Consider the following 24,613-nt stretch of genomic DNA (forward strand, 5'->3'; position numbering starts at 1 on the left):
GCTCTAGGAGTGGATTCTCCTCTGCCTCTTCCCAGCTTCTGCTGGCCCCAGGCATTCCTTGGCTGGTACAGCATAACTCAAATCTCTTCACATGAGTGACTTCTCCCTGTGTGTCTCTGTGTCTTCACATGTTCCCTTACATGGCCACAGTCAAATTGGATTAAAGGCCCACCCTACTCCATTATGACCTCATCTTAACTGATGATGTCTGCATGTCAGGTCACATTCTGAGATACTGGAGGTGAGGACTTCAATATGTCTTTTACAAGGACATAATTCAACCCATAGCAAGGACGGAGAGAGACCAGTGTGTTTGGCAGTAGGAGGTGGCTGGCAGGATTTGTGAGGACGCTATTTGGCCCAAAAAGTGGGGAAGGAGACCAGATGGCACTGAGTAAAGGGGGTGGAGGGAAGGAGAACAGCATGGCAACAAGTGGAAAGTGAGATGGAGGCGCGAGGGGGCATTTGTCCAGGTCTATTCTATGTGTGATCTTTCCTTTTCTGCAGGTAATGGTTGTGCGCTCCACAAAAGGTTTTGCTTTCACACCACTAGCATTCATTCCATGATTCAGTGAGCATGTGCTGCCTGGTGGGGCTGTGGGTCTTGACATCAGAGCCTCTTTACTCACAATTCTAATGGCCAAAATTGGTTCCCATTTTGGTTCAAGCAACTTCTCTTCTTGTCTAACCAGATCACCTGGTTGTTTACACAGGTTTGTATCATTAGGGTTCCTTTATCACTGGAGCCCAGGCCCTGAAATGGGGACAAGAGCATCTGTCTGACATGGTCCCACTTTTAGGTGACATGAGGACTGGGAGGTAAGGCCTTGTGAGAACATAACAACCAGAATGTACCAGCGCATGAGTTAAACACAAATGATTAGCAAGTACGAGTCTGAAGATCTCTTAATGAATTCAAGATTAGCAATTGAAAATTATGACCCACTCCAGACAACAACGAGGCCAGATTGATCACACGCTCCTCTCCAGAGTTTCAGGAACTTTTCGTATCCACCGGTTCTCTGTAAATCACAGACACCATCTGAGCCTCACCCACCTTCCCCAGTGTAGGTGGTGGTAGCCAGATTTCTTGGTGATCTACTGGACTAAAGTCCCTAGGGAACTCCATAAACTGCTCATTTTAGTTCATAAATACCCAACTTTGTCTTCTTGACAATCTTTAATTGCATGCTTGTTGTGTTATTAAGAACTAGCTCGTATTCATACATAATAATGCACCTGGTACAGTGACTGACACATAACTTGGTCAACAAATGATTCTTATTCATATTATCAAACTGATAGGAGTTCAGGAAGGCTGGATGGGAAATAAAATTGCATGGTCAGCCCTAAGATGAGCTCAGAGCCTCCTCTGACCACTAAGATTTTCTTATAGGGTTAGGCTCGTTGTTTGTGGCTCCTGTATTCCTCTAGAATGGGTGATACTTCTTAATAGACATCTGATAAGCCCACCCCATAAGTTAGACATAGCTTAACCCTCAGGCTTTGGACCCAGCTGGGCCTCCAAAAGATTGAGGATCTTCCACATGTTGGAGATAGGGATAGGGCAGGGGGAAGTGGGGAAAGAGAGCACAGGAGTCTCTAGCTTCCACAAATACTACTCAACGGCCCAGCATTTGAGAATTTCCCCCCTGCTTTATAAAAGTGGCTTCCCCAAGAGAAGCTACACATGGAATCATCTAGATGAGTTGGGTGTTGCCTATTGAGACATTTATTTTTCTAGATAGCCAATCAGTAAGGCAAAGTGGAGGTTACCCCCTGAAAAATGTTCCCTAGTGTATCTGTGGAAAACACAGAGATGGCTGAACTCTCGGCCTAAAGAAAAACTGAACTGCTACCTGGAAACCATTCCATTTTTCTTCCTTTCCTCTCCACATCTCCTGGGCCCTTTAATGCTTTGCAAAGCCAAATTTGTTCAGATTATGAAGGCAGTAACCTGCAAGATTTACTCCAAGGCTTGGAGGAGGACTCCTGCATAATCTATGACCAAGCTGTGGTAGCCGTAGGCTGCAGGTGGGTCTGCTCCAACCCTCTTTTCTTTCTCCTTCAAACTAGACTCATTTTGCAAGGAGGAACCCCAAGAAATTCACCAGGCTTAATAGCACTCAGAACCTGTGGAAGAAACCAAGATTCTTCAGCTTAATTGGGAGCATGGAGAATACAACTTGACTGCTGAGTTTGAGTGAGTTGACCAGGCAGCAAACCAGTAGTAGGCACATGATTATTGGGTGCAAATGCCTTCTCTCCCTTCAGCTGTGTTTAGTTTGCAACTAGCATCTGTTTTGCTGCATCAGAAAGAGCAATTTAAGCAACTTATTTTTGTCCTCTTTTGGCCCAGTGTACTAGGTGAAGTAGAATATGAGAATCATGAAATGAGGGTCCATTTTCAGTCCTTATATGGCCTGGTAGCTACACATAGGCTCCTCTTCCCACCGCCTATTATGTCTCAAATAAACTATATGAGCATTTCCTGTTGCACTGTCAGAGGTGATTTTGTCCTGTTGGTGATAAGCTTTTTGGGGCCATTCACATGCTAGGGTATTTGTGAGCTCTGAGCCATTTCTGGAAGATTGCAGCTCCTTCTTAGAGGTATTGTCTGTTGCCTTTGGAAAATCTCTATGTCAGAGTAGCTGGGCCATATACGATGGGAGCCTATGACCTTGACCTAGAGTCTTAAACCCACCACAGCAGAGATATGCTCTTCCACATTGCCACGCCCCTTTGAGTTGGACAGAGCTAACTAGTCACTTGGTTGTGAGTGGAAGTGTTATATGTCACATATTTATAAGCAAGCTAGGGCTTGACTCTCAGTTTTCTCTTATGCTTCCTGCAAAGGCCTTAGAGGCCTTGTCTTTTAGATGATACAACTAAATTCCATATGCATGTAATTTCCTTGTAATGTATAGCCTGATGTAAACCATGGGGTGGGGTAGTTAAGATATCTGGGAAGTTTGGATTCTGAATATATCTCACTAGCTCTTTGTTCTCACTAGTCAGCATTCCATTCCTGGTGTGTGTGGTGTATGAACGTGTGTGTGTGTGGTATATGAACGTGTGTGTGTGTGTGTGTGTGTGTGTGTGTGTTGTATATATAGAGGCATCGCTTACCCAGAGTCCTAATGTATGGTAGCAAAAATCAAATTTTGAATGAAATCTGAGGGGGGGGATACCAGCTCAAGTCAGACTATATCCAAAGCAAATAATCAAATCGTGAACACACAAAATAAAAATTGGAGGCAGTGAGAGAACCAGATGAAGACTGAAAACTCAGAGAGAAAGGGTCAGAACAAGTAAGATAAATGGAGGTTTAGAGTTTTCCTAGAACCATGGTCAATGTTCCCAGCTCACGTTTTAAGTGCTTGTAGCATGTGATTTTATAGGCGGTTCAAATTCATGGAAGTGGCCCAGCTGACAGACCCTGACTAATAAGCTGAGATTAGAAATACTGACTTGACTCCCCACCATCTCCATCTCTATCCCCCATCAGCTGCATCCACTTCTAGCCTTGACCTTCTCTTTGTCAAATTGACCCAGCTTTGCTGAAGTTGTTTTGTTGTTGTTTTGCTTGAATATGTCATTACCAGGTATTACCATGGATGATGAGAGTATACTCCTAGATCTACTCTCCGTTACCCGCAGACTCAGGTAGATGCCTACTCAAACTTTGGTTCAGATGTGGAGACTCAGATGTGGAGACTGACAATGGCCCCTGCGCACACAAAGAGGGTATGAAATGGTTTGGGTTATGTAACTGAGGTCTTCGAGGAGGGCAGGGCAGGCCAGGCCACTCAGGCAGCAGTGGGGTGAGGGAAGGGAGATGCCTGAGAAAGAACACAAAGCGTCCAGCACAGAGATTTTTTTTGTGGTAGGGAGTAGAGCCGGAGTGAGAGTTCCTGTATAGGCACCGGCTTGCTGAGTGTGAATCCCTTGCCCCCACCAAAGGAGGGAGCACCCAGGCTTTCTTATCAGCTGCTGTGGGCACCAGAGGAAGAGGGAGCGGTGAGGCTTAAAAGCTGTCAGCAGTCAGAATTCAACAGCTGGGGTCAGACTCCTCATTCCTTTGCCATAACAATGATCTCTCCATTGGTATGAGATAGCAGCCCAGCTTCTGCCTGGTATAAAGTATGACTCATACTTGATACGCTCCCTTCCCAGCGCCCCAGTGCTCCCCAGCAAGTCTTGCCCCGATCTGGTCTTCTCCCCAGGTTCAACTCTGGCCTTATCTTTCTCTGCCCCCCAGTCTGGGTTTTGCCCTACCTTCACTCCTAATGCTTCACCAGCTTGGCTTCCTACATGCTCATCTTACTCTGGGGACAGTAGTTAATTGGAGGAAAGCCCTTCCTGTTAATTACAGATAGTAGTGATTAGAAGGAAGCAAGATTTTATTTTTTGAGGATTAAAAAAAGAAACCCAGAAAATAGAAAAGTAGAAAAGGAATGAGGGATGCAGAGGGGAAAGTAAGTGGCTCTATGAACAGAGACAGAATTAAACTGCATCCTTTTGATCTAATGGCTCTGGGTGATTAAAGATATCTGCTGTACCAGAAGAATTCTGTTTCCCTTAGGCCATCCTATCTGGTGCCTTCATGATGAGGCCTGCAGGAAGATGGGGGAGTACAAGCCAGTGGATGTCAAATTTTGACCAACTATTTAGGTCTTTTATCCCTATGACTCAGCTTTGGTTGCTTGTCTAAAGGAAGCTGGTTGATGGCCAGGAGTTTTTGTTCCTAGCAGAAATAAGCTTGCAAAGCTCCCCCCTATTGTAGGCTTTAATTGGCCTTCTCTTTTGTGTACATGTGTGAAGACATTCTTCTGCCTTCTTTGTAAATACTTTTCTTTTCTCTAGAGCAGAAAAATGGCCTCAGCCTTTTAATGGATTTTACATGCAGAGAAGAGAAAGAAAATGATTTCGCAAGACTCTCTCCTCCGTTGACTTGCAACACAAAGAAACATCCACCTCAGCCCAAGCATCTTAAGAGCTAAAATTGGCTGCTTCATCAAATGGAGGAGAGATGAGGGGAAAGAAGTGAGGGGAGACGTTCAAGTCATTTGGTCCCTAGCTGACTTTCTCATTTTAAGACTTTCTCTTTTCTTCATACTTGTCATTTTCCTGTGGCCATTTCTACTTCTGTGGGATTTACTTGTTTTTTCATGTACTCTTTAGTTGTTGAGCTGAGTTCACCTGTTTTCAGGTCTTACGTTCTTATTTGGATTCCGATAAACTGGTAAGGAAAGTTTAGGAAATAACGCCCCCCCCCACTGTCATAATTACAAAATGTCATGGTGCTCTTAAAAGACAAACACATGCACACAGTTATTTAAAACTTGACTCTGGCTGAAAATATCTTTCTGGGCATCAGGTGATAGCCACAAGGATAGCAGGCATGAGCAAGATAGGTAGTCTTAGAAGTCAGAGGGGGGTTTGGCATTAAAATGGTATTAACGATGGAGTTCTGGCCAGAGGACACAGGAATACATGAAGCCTGCCCACATTAATTATCTCTCCCTGCAGGTGAGGTGTGCAAGGGAAATATAAGCACGGGACAATGGTTGGTCAAGGCGATACTTCATGACAGCTGGGGCTATTACTCTAGGACCTGGGGCCAACTTGAGGGAACTAGATTAAGTCCTGGGGTACCTCATTTGTCCTAGGCTAGAGAATTAAGTGACTTTGTTGTTTAATCACAAACATCCATCAGCACCAGAGAAAATGGAACCAGAGAAAGAGCAAGGAAAAGTCAAATCAATGCCCAGGAGTCTGGTCAATCAGATCCATGGTTCCCCTCCAGGGAGTAAAGAAGAGATGTTGAAAGTAGTCCCAGATGCCTTCATCAGGAAGACCAGGAAAGAAGCATCTTGAAGGCTTGGTGTCTCTCATAGGCAAAAATTTGTCACTTTTTTTTTTTTTTTTTAAGAGAGGGAGAGAGGTAGGGGAGGGCAGAGAGGGAGAGAGAGGGAATCTCAAGCAGGCTCCATGCCTAGTGTGGAGCCAGATGTGGGTCTCGATCTCACAACCCTGAGATCATGATCCGAGCCAAAATCAAGAGTTGGATGCTTAACCAACGGAGCCACCCAGGGGCCCCTATCACTCTTTATAGCAAAGCCCTCACCCCTCTTTGTCCCTCTCTGCCTCCTCCTTCAATCTAACTCTAAAGTTTGGCTTCATCTCTAATACCTAACCCAAGCCCTCTCACCTTTTAGGATAATTCACTGTATTAATTTCTTCCAGACCCTCCCTTCATTTCAGAGAGTGTTTTTTCAAGAAACCTCCCCAAATCTACCAGGAGGTATCTGTTTTCTCCTTCTCCCCACATTTACACATCCCTTCAGGATCTGCATATGTGAAGCCATATTCACTACTGGCCACTCTCACTTTCTGTTTCATACCATAACCCCCTCACTGCGCATGTGGGGAGGAATGGCATCTTTTCTGTTTTTTTGCAATCCTCTCTGCATTGCTCATGTACTAGTCGTTTGTCACAATGCTTATTTTTCACCCCTGGACATGTCAGCTGCAAGCCCTGCTTATGTTTTCTTCATTCTAGGATCCAGAATGAAGGAGCACCCCCTAATAGAGTCTTGTGGCAAGGACAAAGGAACCATGCAGTGGTTCTGGAAACTTCTGCTTGGATGCGGCACATAGCATGTTTCAAGTGCTCACGTTCTATTGGCCAAAAAAGTCATATGGCCAATCCCTGTGTCAATGGCATGGGAAACTATAATCCCTTTATAGGGACAGGAGAATGAATAATTGGGAACAGTGATACTTCCTGTCTCAGTTCTTGAGTAGCGTTGAGTGTCAGGTGCCTTTTGAATGACAACCTTCTGGTAAATTCAGTGATTGGCACCAATACAACATTGGTTATTTTTCATGGAAGATTTGTCTAAAGCTCACCTCTTATAGTTGAAGATATGTATTTTGTTATGAGATTCTCTAAAATATATGATGTTTCCCAGTCCTCTTAAACCAATGCTCCTACACATAATGTAGCTTTTTTCTCAAAAGATTTGGGGTTGTAATTATGACCATCAACTTGGACTTTATTACAATGTAGTGATACTCCTTGGGACTGCTAGGAAGTATAGGGCTACGTGCCTCTGCTTAAAGAGTCCCAGGCCACTCTGCTTTTGGAGCTCAAGGCTCCATCTTATTAAAGTTTTTCTGTCTCTTCCTATGACACTGGGCTCTCAGCTGTTATACCTTGATAAAGAGAGAAATCTTCCTCTAGCCCTTGTTGCTCAGTAACATCAGCATCACCAGGGAACTTACTAGAAATTCAGAATTGGGGCCTCACCCCAGGCCTTCTCAATCAGACTCTGCGTCTTAGTAACCTCCCCGAGTGCTACATATGCACACTGACACTGGGGAAGCAGCCCAGGGGTTCTCAACCTTGGCTGCATATCGGTATCACCTGGGGAGCATTATAGGTACTGATGTCAGGGCCCCGGCCACAGTGCCTGGATGTAATTGGTCTAGGGTGTGGTGAGGGCACTGGAGGGTTAGATTCTAACGTGCAGCCAGGGCTGAGAACCACTGCTGTCTGGAAGACTTTCTCCTAGTTGCCTGAACCTACTGGTTCAGTGATCAGAGAAGCAAATGTATTTGCCTCCATGCAACTGCATTACTGACCACTATTAGCCCCAACAAGGGCTGGAGGAGCCTGACCATACAGAAATAATAATAGAAGCCCAGTTATTAAGGAGCCGCTACAGGGCAGGAACATTATCTCTAATCCTTACCGCATACTGTCACCCTGATTTAAATTTAAGAAACTGAGCCTCAAAAAGGGTGAGCAACTTCCCAGTCACACAAATGGTAGAAGTGGGTTTTGAATTAATCTGTTTTCAAAGCCAGAAACTTTTTATCCCAAACCCAGGGAACTTTTGCTCCCAACCTGTGTGAGCTATAATGGGTGGACCTTGGAACACCTACATTGGCTCCTCGGAGGCCCTTATCACTGCCTTCCAAAGTCTGGGTTGGGGTCTGGTTGCACAAGGCTACCAGATGAGAAATCACTCAGATAAGTGACCTGTATGTGACTCCTAATAGTTCCTTAAAGTGTGCCAATTCACAGAGGGGTAAACGGATCACCAGGAGGACAGTTACATGTTTCTAACAAAGAACATAATAGAAATTGATCAGTGCAGAGGAAGCCCAGGAGAGGGAGGAATCAGGCCTGGATGGAAGCGTGCTTCTCCATTGTCAACTTCTTAATAGTAGTGCGGAGCCAAGCGCACTGGGAACATTATCTCATGGGATTTTCACCACAATCTTATTGAATGTGATATTAATTTTGCCCATTTTATACATGTGGAAATGGAGGCTGGAAGGTAAATTTACCCACTATTAGACAGCTAATGGAGAGCAGAGCTAGCATGCAAATCCAGACTCAAAGCCCGTGCTATTTCATCTACATTTCATGACTTCTTAATTTCTTCAGTGCAGCATTCTGCCAACTGTGTCCCATCTGGGTCACTACTGGCCGTGCGCCAGGTTTGGGACAAATTGCTCAACATCACTTGACATGGGATAAGGGATAGTTTTTTGTTTTGTTTTGTGTTTTGTTTTTTGTTTTGTAGGAAAGGGAAGAGCTTCAGATAAACAGCAGAAGAGAAAGAACAGGCTTCTGTCAGTCATCAATCCACCAGAGATGCGCTGGTGCCAGGCGGATCTGCCTTTTCACAGATCAAGGGTGAGCAATGACCGTGTTAACTGGGAAGCAGACGGGCGGTGTGGTGCCAGGCAGCTTGGGGCTGGATCGCGGCTGTTTACAGATGTTCTCTTTGCATCCGATTGCTCAGGACTGGAAAACTTGCGGTTTCTGGGCTATCACAGACCCCCCTTCTGAGGCAGAGAAGCCCCTGGTGCCGTGGGAAGCTGAGCTTAGGGTCAGGCCCACACCTGGAGAGAAGCAACACCCACCCCAGCATAGTCAGCTTTTTGTCTCGGTTACCCGGAAGGAGCTCCCAGCGCCAATTTTGGAGAGGACACCTTTGAAAATCCCTACAGTCTGGGTCATAAATAGTGAGGTGGGCAGGCAGCACTGGATCTGTCCTGCAATCAGCGGAGCTAACTGGTTGTGAGGAAAGCAGGGGAGGAAGACGACATGTCTCTGAAGCATAGCTAGTGTTCTGCCCCCTTCTCATTTGGAGCCTCCCACTTCAGCCATCTATCCGACTGGCTGGTGGTGGTGGCAAGGGGCAAGTCAGGCAAAAAGTAAGCTGATCCCACACTGGAGAAGTTGAGGGGGGATGTCACATCTGCTGGGGGTGAGGGGTTTGAAACTGGTAAAATCTTTTAAACATCACTGTCTCGTATTTTTGCTCCGTCTAAATTTCAGTGCCAGTGACAAACCACAAGACTCCGGGAAACAAACTGAGGGTTACAGAACAGAGGGAGGTGTGTGTGTGGGGGGGTGGTAACCGGCTGATGGGCATTAAGGAGGGCACGTGAGGTGATGAGCACTGGGTGTTATACACAACTAATGAATTATTGAACACTACATCAAAAACGAATGATGTACTATATGTTGGCTAATAGAATTTAAATTTAAAAAATTCTGTATTTAGGGCGCCTGGGTGGCTCAGTTGGTTAAGCGACTGCCTTCGGCTCAGGTCATGATCCTGGAGTCCCGGGATCGAGTCCCGCATCGGGCTCCCTGCTGATCAGGGAGTCTGCTTCTCCCTCTGACCCTCTTCCCTCTCATGCTCTCTATCTCTCATTCTCTCTCTCTCAAATAAATAAATAAAATCTTAAAAAAAAAAAATTCTGTATTTAAAAAAAAAAAACATGAGAAAAAAGAATAGGTATGCTCCTCGTGGGGCGCGCGTATATCTCATGTGGTCCCCTGTCCTTGCCCTCTAAGCCACGCTGCCACAGACTTATCTTTCTAAAACACATCTATTTGTGTCACTCTTTTGCTGACAAACTATGACTCCATCCCCATTCCCTACAAGATGAAGTCTAAATCCCTTAATATGACGCATGATGCTTTTTATATGCTGTCCTAGCCCCGGTTCTCGCGTCAGTCCCTTTCACTGTACCAGGCTGGTTCTGAGCTCCCAGAGCAGTCACTCCACTTCTGTTCTTTTCTGCCTCATAGTTTTTATTTAAATGTGTTTCTTCTATTGGTCATAAGTTCTTGAGGGCATGGACTATGCTAGATACATAGTGGGTATTTGATTAAGCTTCAGTGATTTGTTGAGCCTATATCACACCCCAAGTTCCAAAGCTATAAGGAATTTTTTTCCTTTTGTTTTGTTTTGTTTTGTTTTGTTTGAGATCAACAGTTTGTGCTGAGACAGTCCCTAATGCTTCACTTCCTACTTTCCCTTTTCATATCTCCCACCCTTTCCTTTAGCTACTAAACATTCTTCTCACCTCTCACTATGCTTCTCTTGCTTCCTGGCCACCAGACAGCAATTCTCTTCCTAGAGAGCATGTCAGGAAGACAAAGCAGGGCCCATCCCCGGGGAAGAGGGGTTCTGCATCATCTGTCTGCTCATTTGCAGCCAAACCTAAATATAAACCATGCTGTCGAGGAGGAGGCTGGAAGCCACTTGTGTGGAATCATAGCCAGAGACAGCACCCTAGAGAGAGGAGTAAGAGACATAGGGGTCAAGCCCAGAGGTCCCAAGGCCAGGCCTGAGCATGAAGGTTGCTCCTGACATTGTGCACATAGGAGAAGAGAAGGCCACTATGAGGTCACCAAAGGACACACCTGGAAATGGGTGAGGGAGATGTTTATGGTGAGGGAACACACAGTGAACCTGTTCCAGCCCAAGCACAGAATATGTACGCCAGGGACAAGAAGGAGGTATTTCTGGGTTGGGTTGGGCTAATGAATGGTGGGGAGCTGGCTGTAACTCTTAATGATGTAAGGACTCTGCTTTCAGCAGGTGTGATTCTTTGGGTTGCTTGAGACAAATTAAAACAAGACTCAAGCCCCATAATCTTGTGCAATCCTGGGAGTGATGTGAAGGGCACGGTACCTGCCATATCAAGGGAGCTAGGATATGGGAGTTTCCTGTCTAGCTTCAGAAAGGACATTCCGTGAACAAGGCTCACAGAAGAGTAAATTGCCCTGCAGTTCAGCTGTCTTCAGATGCAGCCTCCATGTTGTGTGACAGGGAATGGGGAATCTTATCAGGAAAGACGGGTATGTGTCAGCCTGCTGCTGAGACCCTCCTTCTGTTCTCAGAGATGTTTCCCCAGTGAGCTCATGGCCGTCTTCAAAAGAACATCGTAGAACGTGCGCTTGGGGCGCCTGGGTGGCTCAGTTGACTAAGCGTCTGACTCTTGATCTCAGCTCAGGTCTTGATCTCAGGGTCAGGAGTTCAAGCCCCATGTTGGGCTCTATACTGGGCATGGAGCCTACTTTAAAAACAACAATAACAACAAAAGAAGAATCTGGGCTTTACCAGACACCCTGGCTTGTGGGTTCTTCTCGAATATCCAGTGCTGCTGGGTTAGCTCATTAATGCCTAGAATTCATAGACTTGGAATACCAACTGGGGAAAGACAAATGTTCTACCACAAGCGGTTATGCAGCTTGTCACTAGTAATTAAGAGATAAGGGAATTCAAGGTGTAAAAGGGCAGTAAACTTGCTTAATTCCCAGACCTCAAAAGCTTCAGTGGGGAGTGCAGAATACCCACTCTCCACTCGGTTCTGAATTTTATAAGTGGATAGATCTAAAAATCCACTCCATTCTGGACCCTAGAATCCCAACTCAACATCCCTCAGTGTCCACGAGCCCCAAAGCCTCCAGGGCACAGTCAGGTTTCAGTCTAATTCAGCACCCTGAGCTCAGCACCCTGAGCCCACTAGCTCACAAAGCAGCCAGACACAGAGATCTACATGGGCTTTTCCCAAGTTCTTTCCTCTTGCTGGAAGTTGTTCTTACTGAGACCCAGCTCTGTTCAGGAGCATGGTGCTGCCCTATTTCCATGGCTGCCCTAGGCTTCCTTACAGAGTTTTCCCCAGAGCTTCTGTTTCAGTTATCACCCCAAAACACAGTGGCTCAAAACAACTATTTCTTATTTGTCATAGTTCTGTGGATCAGTAACTTAGGTTGCGCTCAGTGGGGCAGTTCTTTTGTGGGAATTATCTGAGCTCACACATGTCACTGTGGTCATCTGGCAACTCTGTGAGGACTCATGAAGGTAAAATTCCCCTTATTCACACGTCTGGGATTTGGTGCTGGTTATTGGCTGGCCTTGTTCTCTGTATGGTCACTTGCCCCTTAGCAGCCCAGCCTGGGATTTCTTATGTGGTGGCAGAAGCATTTCAACAAGGTGAAGTTGGAAGCTACGAGACCTCTTGGCGCTGAGCCTTTGGAATTACCACATCATTTCTGCAACGTTCTGAGGTCAAAGCAAGTTACAAGGCCAGCCGAGATTTCAGAGATGGGAAAATACACTCCAACTCTTGCAGAGAGGAGCTGCAAAATATCGTGCCCTTGTTTTCCAATTTCCCATAGCTCCCTACTGTACTTAGCATGAAGTTCAAATTTTCTATTGTTTATGGCCCTGCATAATCTAGGCCCTGCCTCTCTCTCTAAATTGACCTACTACCAATCTCTCCTTGACTCGCTGCAAACAGTTCTCCCTTTAGGGCTTTCATATGTATTGTTTCCTCTGCCTGGGATGCTCCTCTCTCAGATCTTTGTGAGGCTGAATTCTATTTTGTCTTTAAGTCTGAATGTCAGTTCCTCAAGGAGGCCTCCTCTGAGTATTTCTCCCAGTTACTTCCTACCACATTACCCTGTCTTATCCTCATGTGGCCCTTAGCACTATCAGAAACCATTCATTTATTCATTCCCTATCTTCTCACTAGAATTTAAACACCATGAGAGCATAGCCATTGATTCCCCAGTTCACCTCTGTATCCCCAGTGCCTACAACAGTGCCTGATAGCATGTACGTGCTTAATGTTTGTTGAAGAAATTAACCATGCAGTGAAAATCTGCTTTGAAGATCTGTATCAGCTTAGAAGACAGGACAAAAGAGGGGGAAAAAAATGAATCTCCATTCTCAAAGTTGAGATTAAAAAAAAAAGTGGGTTCTTTCCCCGTAATTAGCACACATTGCCACCAAGTGGCAGTAGATGTCTTAATCATTTTGGGCAATTTATTGGGCAATATTTTTCTTTAGATTCAAATGATGTTTGCCCATGTCCAAACTAACAGATTTATAGTAACTTATTTTCTACCTTTTAATTATTAATTATTTAGTATACTTTTTAATTTTATCTTAAAGATTTATTTATTATTTGGGAAAGAGAGAGAGAGAGCGAGCACGTGCAAGCACGGGGAGGGGCAGAGGGAGAGAGAGAGAGAATCCCAAGCAGACTCCCTGCCCAGCACGGAGCCCGACACCGTGCTCGATCCCATAACCCTGAGATCACCACCTGAGCTCAAATCATGCAGATGCTTAACCGACTGGGCCACACAGGAGCCCTTTAGTATACTTTTTTAAAATTGCTGACTTGAAACAATAGACAATAAAGCTGTTTATCCTTAGAGAACAAACACTTTTCTTAGAGAAGCACCTTTTTTCTGTTTTATTAGTTATTAATTATCATTAAATATAACTCTTCTCCCGTAGCCACGTTCTGATTATTATGTTCTTTTTACTTTATTTACAAATTCCACCTTAGAGTCACTATGACTCAGGGCTGACGTGCGGAGCTGGACCTTCAGGCTAGATTTATATTGCAAAGCTTTACAGCTTCTCTCCACTCCTAGCTCTAACCTCATCGAAAGCCCGCCAATGACTTTGTTCCCCATGTGTTTCAACTCTCTTTTTCTCAATCCTAGCTCTTTTATTTCTCTTCCCTATATCAGAATTAGGAAGGGAGAGAAAAACACCTATTCCTTTATCCTGAACACATGATTCTGCCCCAGGTTCTTTCTAATACAAAGAAGGTAATTTCTACTTGTCCTTAACTAAGAGTCAAATATCTCCCTCTATTCAGTTTTCTCGTTGGGAGTTCTTTAAACTAGTGATCATGTACAATAGGACTTATCTTAGCGAAGCCAGAGCAATGGTTCCACAAGAGGCAGTTTATACAAAGTGTTTTTGTGATAAGAGTTCCTCAGAAACTCTTTTTCTATAGAAACAGCGCTCTTAAACAGAAAAATGAAGCAACATTTAGACAAAGCTCCTGATTGGGCATTTAAGCTCCTCTGAAGAAGGCACGTCCCAAAGGGTGGACCTTGTGAATCAGCAGCAGGGCTCCGCTGTGAGTCACCTTAACATCTCTGGGACCATATCCTCTCCTCAGCTTACATTCCTTCACCAGGCCTGCTGGGGATCCCATAAATGCTTGCTGAGTGTTCTACAGGAATGATCCAGACCTGGGGCATTCTACAACAAAACTGCCTGATCCTACCTAAAGGGTGAATTTTTTCTTCTTTTGTCTTTTTCTTCTTTTGTCTTTTTTCTTCTCTTGTCTTTTTTTGCTAACAAAATCTGATCACCCTGAGGCTAAATGTCTTTTAGAATATATATGCAATCAACAGTCATTAAAACAATATTTGTGGGGCGCCTGGGTGGCTCAGTCGTTAAGCGGCTGCCTTTAGCTCAGGTCATGATCCCAGGGTCCTGGGGTCGAGCCCCACATCAGGCTCCCTGCTCTGGGAAGCCTGCTTCTCCCCCTCCCACTCTCCCTGCTTGTGTTCCCTCTCTCGCTGTGTCTTTCTATGTCAAATAAATAAATAAAATCTTTAAAAAAAAAAATAAAACAATATTTGTGTGTAACAAATGTTCATTGAATGAATGAAGGAAAATGACCAGAGTTCATAGTGTTAATTTATATCAGCGTCTTCTGATATTTTTGTATTGCACGCCCCATTAGTTAAAAAGTAAACAACCCTCAAAACGTATATTATGTATTTATAAGTTATTCAAATGTACTACTGTACCAATGTTTTCTGTACATAAAAATATATACAAAAATATAAACTTTAAAAAGGATAAGATAAAAAATGCTTTTAAGTCATTATTTTATTATTGGTAAAATTTTATTCTCACTAAAATCTTTTACATATTATTAATATTCTTTGTGAGAACAATGCAGTTGAATATGCTGCTTTGTGTTTTAAAATCTTGGTTTAGAACTTTGTGATAAAATCATTCAGTGGTCTAGTTCTGAGTTTGGTTGGTTTTCTTACTTGGTTTTAATTGCTGTCAGAGTGAGAAAAGGTACTTCGTTGATCCAAATGGAAGGCTTGCACCATCAGCCCCTTATCAAATCATGGTACTCATTACTCAGTCATGCTCGCCAATTACACAAATGTTTTTGTGGAAACTCAGCTAATACCTTTCTATGTTCTCTGATCTCAACCTGATTTTCCTACAAATGATCAGAAGGGGCACTGAGGGAATAATAGCTATGTTTTTATATTTTTATAAAATAGGTTGAAGATTGTGTGATTGATTTTTAAATGCTAGAAAATCAGTTTCTTAATGTGAAGGGATGAAGGATTTCATAGGTGGTCCCTATGTTGTGTTCAACAACATCACATAATGATGAAAACAATGCTACCTCCATAGAACCAGCTACTTATGAAGGGCAGTTACTTTCTTTCCTTTTTTTTTTTTAAGATTTTATTTATTTATTTGAGACAGAGAGCAAGCACAAGCCAGGGGTGGAGGGGCAGAGGGAGAGGGAGAAGCAGGCTCCCCACTGAGCAGGGAGTGGATGCGGGGCTCAATCCCAGGACCCTGAGATCACGACCTGAGCCGACGTCAGACGCTTAACCGACTGAGCCACCCAGGTGCCCCTGAAGGGCAGTTACTTTCTCAGTCATTGTTAAATTGCCACTTTTACCTTGAGGAACAGATTAGGTGTATCTGTGTATTATGTACGTATGTAGTCTACCTGCTAGGTTGAAATCTAATGTTATTTGTCATTATTTAAAAGGTCAGATATTTGACAAAATTGTCGATCCTCCTGAATGACCACTCTTAAGGACTTTGCCACAAGATAACCAGCAAAACTCTCCATGGTACAAATGGTTTGCGTCACTCCACATGTCATTACAAAATAAAGATTTTACTATATTGTAGATGATTTTATTTTTGTAAAATTAATCCCAACCCTAACATTCTCTATTTCTTTATGGTCTCACTTCTCAAAGTGTGGTTCATTGACCAACAGCATCAGCATCACCTGAGAGCATGTTAGAAATGGGGAATCTCAGGTACCTGCGTGGGATAAAATCTTAAAAAAAAAAAGAAAGAAAGAAAAGAAATGGGGAATCTCAGGACAGTCCAGAGTGACTGAATCAAAATCTGCATTTTAACAAGACCTCAGGTGACTCACACACACATCCAGCTTTAAGAGTCCTGCCCTATGAAACTGTGGCTTCCACTCCTCTGCTGCAATACCTTTTTTAGGAAAAATGTATTAAAGAATTTCACACATGGCACAAATCTGTAGCCTGACAGGTGAATCTTTTTTCTCTCCAAATCAAAATTCTTTTTTCCACCTGTTCCTTTGGTGGTAACACTAAGTTTTCAAGAAGTCATTTTCTGTGGAGAATACATCTTCTTCCGCGTCTCTTTCCGTTAGTGACTCTCTCTCTCATACACACACAATAGTTCTTACACAGTTATTGAAAAAGAACCTAGTAATACCATTAACTCAGACATCTGTACTTTCACCCCAAAGCATAACAAACCTCCCACTCAGTATAATTTGTTCTGTACACATTTCTTCTAACCTTCAACCATGTTTTCTATGCATCTGTTAATATTATTTGCTGGGGAAGGAATCCATTCTAGTTTGTGGCTGTATTCTCTTCCACATCTGTTTCAGTCATTTTTACCACAGATGGAAAGAGACAGAAAGAAGATGTATGATTTTCTGCTTCTAAGAAATCCTTAAACATGTTTCTTTACTGTTGTACATGGACATTTAAAAAAATACTGGCTTGGGTGTCACCCAACCTAAAATATTGCCAAGGCTATTGGGGAAGTTTGTGTAAGCATTCTGACTGCTTAACTTTTGGGCATTCTACTACTCATAGTGCCTTCCTACTCACATGTGGCGTACGTTCAAGTACAACACGCGCTTGGGGCAAATTAATGATAATTCATGAGAGTGGATGTAAATATGTATTTTAAAGACTCATCGTTTCCATGTTTCTCATTTGGCTCCCTTCTCATCAGAAGTGATCAGATCACCACTGTTGCACCTTGCAGGGCGGCCGACCCGGAGCCCATTCACGTGTGGGGCTAATGGTCAGCTGGGTCATTTCCGCATTGTCTGTCTGTGCATATCTTTCACCTGTTATTTCTTTGCAGGGAACTTTTAAAGCAAGGTGTTCATTTTCTGAGAGTTAGTTTAGTTAAAATCAGATACTATATTCCATCAATGCCCCAACAGGGTATATTTCACACTATGCTGAATCAAAGGAAAGGGGATGCCACAGGTAGACCCCTGATTTATGTCAGTGCAAGATCCACAGAGGACAACCATGTACGCCTTGACTAATTGTTTGTAAAACCCACAGCAGCACGCTTCAGTCCTGCTTCTAAAGTAGAGGGGAGGTATTTGTAGAATAGATCTGCCTGGAAATAGAAAGGAGGAAGACAGGCAGGTGATGGTCACTTGGGTTGGCTGAAGCAGATGGGGAGGGCTGCCTCATCACAGACTTGCCTTCCTGCCCCCTGGGCTACCCCTTCAGTTTGGCCCTGGGGGGTCCGACTTTGTGGATCCAGATCATTTCTTGCCTATCCACGGATAACGTGGACGTAACCCACAGCTGTCTTGTTCTCCCTTTGGCAAACACTCCTGTCTCCCCACATACACTCTTACCCTCTCTCACAGTTCAGTAGTCTTTTCTTGTAAGATTTGGAGAGAATATTTTTTCTTTTACCCAAAAGCCGATTCTACCTACTCCATTGAGGTGGTAGAGGGCTTTTCCCCTCTCTACAAAAGCAATAAAGCCGACTTTCCTGTCATTAAGTTTTATAAGGTTGTGCTGACCCTATCACAAAGGATTCTCCTCCAGACGGCTTTACTCATTAACCACAGCTGAGTGTTAACCTTTCCAGACATAAATACAGCAGCACCTTGGCCTGAACGGAAGAGGGAATGGCTAAGCCTTTAATTTGTCTTTTTCCCTTGGATACTTGCAAAGTTCTTTTTCTTCTTGTGTTTGACAAAATGTCAAAACTGTATTTCTCTTTATTTGTGTTAAGAAATTCTTCATCCGGCCCTGAACCCGTGCTCTCTGCCATTTCACTTTGCAGTGTGTGGTGGGGTGTGTGCGTGTGACTTGAAACGGGGCTCAGCCATGTGACGTGACTAATATCCACAGGGATATTAGTAGACGTGACAAGCGGGCTGCCCATGGGGGGGGGAGTGGGGGCGGGGGGATTGGCGCTTGCCCCCTTGCGCCTCTGCAATCACCGGGGCAAAGACAAGCTGTGCTAGCCCAGGGTCCCAGGATGGAGTTGAGGGTCAGGTAGAGCAGAGCCCAGGCACTCCAGTCGCCCCAGTTACCACAGACTCATCCCGATGAGCTGACAATGCCGAGAATCAGACAGGGGAGTCCCACCAAGATCAGTGAGTGGAGCCGCTTAGCTGGCCCCAAGTTGATTCCACAAGTGGAAACATAGACACTTACTGGTGAATACCCCTGGGTTTCTACAGTTGCTGGTTGACTGGCACTGGGTCTATCCTCTTGTCTAAAGCCTGCCCCCCACCCCTTGCCTCTGCACTCCGGACCCAGGGAAGGCCCCTCATCAGGGGCCCCTCTCTAATCATCACCCCCGACTCCTACTTCATGAACCTCTTCTTCCTTATTGGCTCTTTCTCATCAGCATCAGAATCATCTCAAGTCTCTCCTGTCATTTGCTCCTTGTGTCTTATCAATCTCTTCCACTCACCACCTCACCACTTGTCACGTCTACTAATAACCCGGTGGCCAAAGCACGTCACAAGGCTGAGCCCTGTTTCAAGTCACATGCACACACCACTCCACAGTTACAGTCTTGAAGGAGAAGGTCAGCCCTGCTCCCAGGTCCCACTTCCCATTCCCTCTGCAGTTTCTCTCCTGTCATATCACCGAAACTGCTTGCACCCAGGCCACCAGCAGTCTGCTAGTTGTTGAATCGTGGACCCCTGCCCTCCTCCCCCCTCCCCCCCCCCCCCCCCCCCCCCCGCTGTCCGTCCTTGTCCTCCTACCCCTTCCTGTGCGTCCTCTTTCCTCCCCCGCCTCCCCCTCCTTTCCCTCCTCCTCCCAGCCCCCCACCCTCCCTCTGGCTTCACGCTTTCCTAGGTCTTCTACTTCTCTGCTGCCCCTCCAGCTGCCTCCTGGGCTTCTCATCCTTATTCCAGTCTGCTGGGTTCCCGCAGGCTCTTTCCTCAGACCTCTCCTCTTTACCCTCTCCTTAGAATAAGCTCATCCCATTCTCACTGTCTCTGATACCAACAGTAGGCTGGTGACTCCCAAATGTATAAGTCCTGCCAGTTCCCTGTACTGCGCTCCAGAAACATATGTCTAAGGGTCCGTTGGATATCCCAGAGATAAATGCGAGATCTCTAAAATGTAATGCACCGTTGTCCCCCTAGACTCTTTCCCCCGTGTTCACCACGTCAGCAACCAGTACCATCACTCCCACCAGTAACATAAGCATTAGCCTTAGCTTTTCTCCTCCTTCCTTTTCCCACATTCAACTCATTCTCAAGTTCTGTTAATTCTACCTTCCTAACATATCTTCAGTCTGTTCGCTGCTCTCTCTTCCATGTCGGCCACCTTAGTGCAGGCCATTTTCATCCTCTGGCTTGATGACTTTTGCAGGCTCCCAACTTGCCTCTTGTCCTCATCTTTCCCGGCCCGAAGCTATTCCCATATTGCTACTGACACCATCCTTCCAAAACGAAAATTTGGTCCTCTCATTCCCCTGCTTTGAAGCTTTTAATGATTTCCCATTGCCGGGAACCACAGAAGGCTCTTTGTGATCTGGATCCCTACTTACCTCTCCAGCGTAACCTCTTGACATTCCCTTCCTCAAACTAGTGGAAGCCACCGAGGGCTACCAGCAGTTGCTCAAGGACAGCCTGTTTTCTCCCTCTTGCAGTTTTGTAGAATGGATCTGACAAGTTGTGCTTTTCCTTTCCTGACTGGGCTGTCTGCACCAGATGTTAGAAATCAGATCCTGCGCCAACGTCAGCGAGTCTCCGAGACAACACACTTCCTGGGCTCCCCACAAGGCAAGGCCAGAAAGGCCTACTCAGTTGATGCAAGAAAGAGAAGGCTCATGACCAATGTCAAGCATCCCTGCATCCCCCACATGCACTGGCATATCACCCCCTGCCTTTTCTACCACCTACCCCCTCCCCTTGCACTCAGTGACCTCCTTCCTGGTCTATCATCCATATGCAAGTCCTTGAAGCAGGGAATGTGTCTTGTTCATTCCTGTATCCTCAGAACCCACCTCATCTGGGAACACAGTAAGTGCTCAATCCATGCTGGTTGACTGATTTGACTGAGGAAATAAACGATTAAATTAATACACACATGAACCATGAGTCTCTCCCCTGAAAGCATCCACACCTTGTAGACCAGAGCTGGAAGACCTTTTGACTCCTCAAGGATTTCCTCTTCTCGCCTACCATCTACAAATGGGTTTCGTCCTTATTCTATTGGTGCTATCTTTAGGTCCTATAAAAATACCTTCAATTATTTTACTAGCTATCTCAGAGCAAGATGCCTCTCAAGCTTTCCCTGTCTCTAATGGCTGCCATATGGGGGCATGAGACACTAATGCTCACTTCAATAAGCCGAAGTTATTGTTAAAACAAACTGAACTACCTTCAGCTCACTGCCCATTTTAAAGGGCCCACTAAAATTGATTCTGTGAAATAGGCTTTTAAAAATATGCTCCTTAAGGAGAAAATATCAACAGGGGAGGGCTGTCAGCTCAGAAAACACAGACCTATTTGGAGACCCAGCTTGTTTCACTTGACCACACAGGAGTGCAGCACCATGTGCACCTGTTTTCATCCACACTAACGGACCCAGACTTCTCAAAGATTCTGAGAACAAGATGATGCCAGATTCAGCTGTGACTTGGGGGATGACCCAACTATGACATGCCCATAATCCATGTGTCTATGACGATGGAGACGGTGCACAGAAGCCTTGAAGCACAAAATTTCTTGTTCATTTGTGCCATGGGTTCTCCATACTAATAAACCAGACTATCACAATTCTGCATCTAAAAACTTTTCTTAGGACTTCATGAAATCTGTGGATTATACCAATTCATACACGTACACACATGCATACATTTTATAATATCTGTCGTCTAAGCCTTCTGTTTACTCTCTTCTAAGACTGTAAGCAGTAAATAGCTCCAGACCGAGCATTTTCCTGCTCTATGACAATTGGGGTCATATTGTGAATGGGGGGTCCTGGAATCACCATCAGGAAAGTACTTTAAGACTTGAAGCTGAGTTTCAAAATGGGGAAGTAAGTTTTGACTCTCTAACTCCTGTTGGTAGACATCCTTGGCAGTGGTCATTTGGCTAGGTGGTTTCCTTGAACTCTGATTGCTTGTGTCCCCTTGCAGGGTGAAATTGTCTTCAGAAGCCTGAAAACACACCCCAGACAGAGAATAAAGACAGGCAGGCCAAGGAAATGCATCAAGGAGAGCTGAAAGAGCAGTTGGAGGCTCAGAGCAAAGAGCCCCAGGCAAGGTACCAGGAGAAGAACCAGTGTGAGCTCTGAGTGGGGCCATGAGCTGTCAATTGCTTTTGAAGGTGCCTATATATATATATATATATATATATATATATATATATATATATATATCTATATATCTATATATCTCATGTCAATTCTATTTTTTTCTTTAAACAGAGAAATTAAATCTTTGTGGCGTCCATAGCATAAGGCAAAAGCTGTGGAAAAGCATATATAGTAGAGAGGAATGTTAAGAAGGGAAATTATAGGATATAGCAGAGGAGCAGAAATGAGTCTCAGAGAATGGGGCTATCCAAGGGTCAACCACAGTGTCCCAGCCTTGGGCCTAGCAGGCACATTCCCTCCCCAAACTGACACATGGTTTGTTGTCATAACCCATGCCAGACCTTCTGTTTTTGGACTGAAGAAGTAGAGTTCAGTGCGTGCAAAGTTCTGAATGAATGTTTTCTCTCCAGCCATGAAAATCCTAAGAACATAGAGAATGGCTCTCAATGGCTTCAGAAGTTAGTGGAGTATCGAAACTCTCATGACTATACACCCCGTCAGTTAAAAGATGTATATTTATTTATTAATAGATTGCAAGCATGCACTACTATACTAATATAATGTGCACATGATAAAATATATACCAAAAATAGAAACTAAGCAATGTATGAGATAAACATACAGAGCTTCTAACACCATACTTTTCTTTCCACGTGATAGGAGATTGCCGTTCATGCCTCCTGTTGTGGTGAGGGTGGGTCCCCGCCAACAGTGAAGAGCGTCAGCTACACCCACCCCAGCCTACAAAGAAGAAAAGGAAGATCAAGAGAGTGAGAGGCTGGCAAATTCTTCACAGAGGGGATTATACATGGCGATGTGGACTTCCATTTCTGGAAATATAATGGACTAGAAATCCTGATAACCTTTCCATTCCAAAATAGGCAAGCAAACAACAACCATTTAAAATACTGAATAACATGTTTAAAAAATTCAGAACCCTTGGGGCAGTGGAGAAAGACTCAGGATGTGAAAATAAAGTGGCCACAGAAGATAGCAACTGCCCTCAAGTGTTTCTTGGCCTCCATCACCTATTCCAGTGTCTTCGGTTTTGTCGCCATGCTGGGAGAGGCAGGGATTTGGAATGGTAGGGATCCCCCACACACTACACCCTCAGCAGAAGGATAAAAGGGGAGGTGCAGGAGGGTGACTTCTGCTCACAAGGACACAAACAAGGAAACTTGTCTGAAGTTACTTTGGCCCTTGGAAGAAGAACAATCTCTCCCAAATAAATATCCCAATTTCCCCATTTCCATGCAGGTTTGGAGCTTGAATTCACACCATCTTCATATACCAAAAAGGACTGAAATTAATTACCGGGAAATTAGTTCAGAGCAGCCCAATGTTGAAAGCGTCCCTGGCAGATGGCAGAAGCAAATGTAAATTTTTTCTGGAGGATCATACTTCGGCCCCTGTCTCCTGCAATTCCCCCACAGATAAAGGCCTGAGAGATGGGGGCATGGAGGAGAGAGAAGGCCAACCACAGATCCAAGCAGGGATTCCGAGACAGATGGTATAGAAAGTGGGAAGAGCCAATATTCGAAGAGTAAAGGCTGAGGACTTTCCAGAGTTGGAATCATAGTAAATCCCAAGCAGGCTAATAAAGAAAAAAGTCCACGCTCTGACACACTGTAGTAAAATTGCCTTCATACCAAAGGCAAAGAACAGGTCTTAAAATCAGGCAGAGAGGAAACTTAGATCATAGGAACAGCAACTGACAGCCATGAGCCTCCTCAACAGCAGCACAGAAGCCCAGAAGTAGAGGGATCCCAGCTCCAAAAAGCTGAGAATCAAAAGTGGTACACCCTATATACGTGTCTTTGGAGAATACAGGAAAAGAAAACCTTTTTCAGACCAATGTCAAGAGAGTTCGCCACCAGGAGAACCTCCCTCGATAACCTCTTACTTTTGAGAGAGCCCTCCGCAGTTCTCACCGCGCTGGTCCTGAGACAGGCAGGAGGGTTGCCACGGAAGATGGTCCCCTCCCTTCCGTTCCCCTCACACTTCCTGTCTAGGTCCAGGCCTCACGTGGCCAGAGCTACCTGGAAGGGCTGGGTGCATTTCTTCTCTCCCTTCCCTTACCACCTTGCTGACATGACATGAAGGAGTCCCTGACAAGTTGTGCTTTTCCTTTCCTGACTGGGCTGTCTGCACCAGATGTTAGAAATCAGATCCTGCGCCAACGTCAGCGAGTCTCCGAGACGACACACTTCCTGGGCTCCCCACAAGGCAAGGCCAGAAAGGCCTACTCAGTTGATGCAAGAAAGAGAAGGCTCATGACCTTTGTTTTCCAGTCGGCCTGATGCTCACCCCCACCTACAGCAGTTCAGTGTGCTTGTCACCGGCAGTAGCTGGGTGACACTAACAGGTCAAGTGAGAGGGACACAGTGGAGAAAACACCAGGAGGCATAATTACAACGGAGCACTAATAACTCTGCCCGTCAGAAAGCCCCTTTCCTTGTGGCTCTGAGCGCAGTTCATTAAGCAGAGCTGCCATCTGGAAAGGGGCAGGCAGAGCATGTGCCAGGGTGGCTCTGTCCTTGTCCTTGAGGCTGAGCACACAGACGCTGCTCCCTGCCCTCCTCACGGCCCAGCTGCCTAGATAGCTCGTGGACTCCACGTGCCACTTGAAGCTGCTCACAATGCCAGAGCTCCGGACTGGCCCTCGCACACCATCACGGGGGAGGAGTGCTGGTTCTGCAGTGAATTCACTCCAGGATGGAGTCCTTCAGCGCACCAGCGGCCTGCGGAGCTAGGATTGGCTGTTGCACCAGCGGCCTGCGGAGCTAGGATTGGCTGTTCTCGGGGAACTTGACCATCCTCGAC

General features: G+C 45.1%; 1 long non-coding RNA gene across 4 annotated transcripts; it reads left to right on the plus strand.

Moving 5' to 3' along the window:
• Positions 1–293: 293 nt before the first annotated feature.
• LOC112822743 (uncharacterized) lies at positions 294–24,268 on the plus strand. 4 transcript variants are annotated; one of them, XR_012378877.1, is made up of 5 exons: positions 294–507; positions 2,077–2,203; positions 3,606–3,747; positions 8,601–8,713; positions 22,451–24,268. It is a non-coding gene; the product is annotated as an uncharacterized lncRNA (long non-coding RNA). The 4 variants fall into 4 exon arrangements; XR_012378875.1 differs by lacking the exon at positions 294–507 and adding an exon at positions 508–713; XR_012378876.1 differs by lacking the exons at positions 294–507; positions 22,451–24,268 and adding exons at positions 508–713; positions 15,949–16,053.
• Positions 24,269–24,613: the final 345 nt, after the last annotated feature.

This window comes from Callorhinus ursinus, unplaced genomic scaffold (assembly GCF_003265705.2).
Source record: "Callorhinus ursinus isolate GAN/ISIS: 27379988/994484 unplaced genomic scaffold, GSC_fseal_2.0 scaffold8, whole genome shotgun sequence".
In the NCBI taxonomy this organism is placed as follows: domain Eukaryota; kingdom Metazoa; phylum Chordata; class Mammalia; order Carnivora; family Otariidae; genus Callorhinus; species Callorhinus ursinus.